Source organism: Chiloscyllium plagiosum, unplaced genomic scaffold (genome assembly GCF_004010195.1).
Source record: "Chiloscyllium plagiosum isolate BGI_BamShark_2017 unplaced genomic scaffold, ASM401019v2 scaf_11035, whole genome shotgun sequence".
NCBI lineage: Eukaryota > Metazoa > Chordata > Chondrichthyes > Orectolobiformes > Hemiscylliidae > Chiloscyllium > Chiloscyllium plagiosum.
The window spans coordinates 2,747-4,153 of record NW_025194581.1 but is presented as its reverse complement, the minus strand read 5'-3'; the positions used below and the strand labels follow the sequence as shown (position 1 = coordinate 4,153).

General features: G+C 46.5%; 1 long non-coding RNA gene across 1 annotated transcript; it reads left to right on the top strand.

Moving 5' to 3' along the window:
• Window positions 1-6: 6 nt before the first annotated feature.
• LOC122545800 lies at window positions 7-1,025 on the top strand. The gene is made up of 3 exons (XR_006310598.1): window positions 7-231; window positions 371-479; window positions 855-1,025. It is a non-coding gene; the product is annotated as an uncharacterized LOC122545800 (long non-coding RNA).
• Window positions 1,026-1,407: the final 382 nt, after the last annotated feature.

Sequence of the window (1,407 nt, the reverse complement as noted above, 5' to 3'; positions counted from 1 at the left end):
CAACCACCCCTCATCCCTAACCCTTCCTCTTCTTGCCGACTCCCCATGATCTGCTCTACCAAGAAAAAACAAGTTCATTAACCAATAAGCTGCTTACTCATGGAATTTAAAACCACAACACTTCATTTTATTTTATGATAGCCTTTGGCCACTTCTTTTAGTCACCAGTGTGTTTAAAAACTTACATTGGAAACAAAGCCAAGACAAACAAAATCTGTTTGTTTGTTACAAGTAAGTCAGAAGCCACCAGCCTGCCAGAAATGCTCATGGCCTTAAGGAAACAATTTCTCATGTTTACTTTGAATATTTTCATTTCCACTGCCTGTTTAGTTTTGTAAAGGAGCTGAATTAATTTTTTGTTTGCACTCAGGCTCACACTCCTGATTTACAGGCACACCATGCTGCGAGTGGGTTGGAGGGTGTAGATTGGAGGACCTCCTCATGGGCCCAGCCAAAAAGGAAATGGACAAGACCAGGCAGTAAGCACTTGACTGTCTGCCCCTCTTCCTGTAGTTACATCCACATTTGCTCCGGTTTCCTCCCACAGTCCAAAAATGTGCAGGTTAGGTGAATTGGCCGTGCTAAATTGCCAGTAGTGTTAGGTGAAGGGGTAAATGTAGGGGAATGGGTCTGGGTGAGTTGCTCTTTGGAGAGCCGGTGTGGACTTGTTGGGCCGAAGGGCCTATTTCCACACTAAGTAATCTAATCTAATCTAATCACATTGCAAGCGATGGAGAATGTACGGAGTCCATTGACACAATAAAGGTCTTTACAGACTCCTGGGCACTGCAGGGGTTGGGATACATATCTTTAATTTTGTTAAGTTCTGTTGACCTTTTGATTTTTTATTCCAGGTGCCTCACAGGGACTGACTGGACCATGAATGCTTTTTGATAAAGCAGAAATCAGCAGCTGGTCCCTCAAGTCCTGTCCACTCTCCATCCAGGCTAACAATCCCAAAGTAATACTGAGTGAATGCTGCACTGTCAAAGGGTCAGTACTGAGGGAGTGCTGTACTGTAGGAGGGTCAGTACTGAGGGAGGGCTGCATTGTCGAAGGGTCAGTACTGAGGGAGTGTTGTACTGTAGGAGGGTCAGTACTGAGGGGATGCTGCACTGTTGAATGGTCAGTGCTGAGGGAGTGCAGCACTGTCGGAGAGTCAGTACTGATGGAGTACCACACTGTAGGAGGGTCAGTACTGAGGGAGGGCTGCATTGTCGAAGGGTCAGTGCTGAGGGAGTGCAACACTGTCGAAGGGTCAATACTGATGGAGTGCCACACTGTCAGAAGGTCAGTACTGAGGGAGTGCTGCACTGTCAGAGGTTTGAGAGTCGATATTGAGGGAGTGCCACACTATCAGAATGTCAGTGCTGAGTGAGTGCTACACTATTGGACAGTCAGTACTGA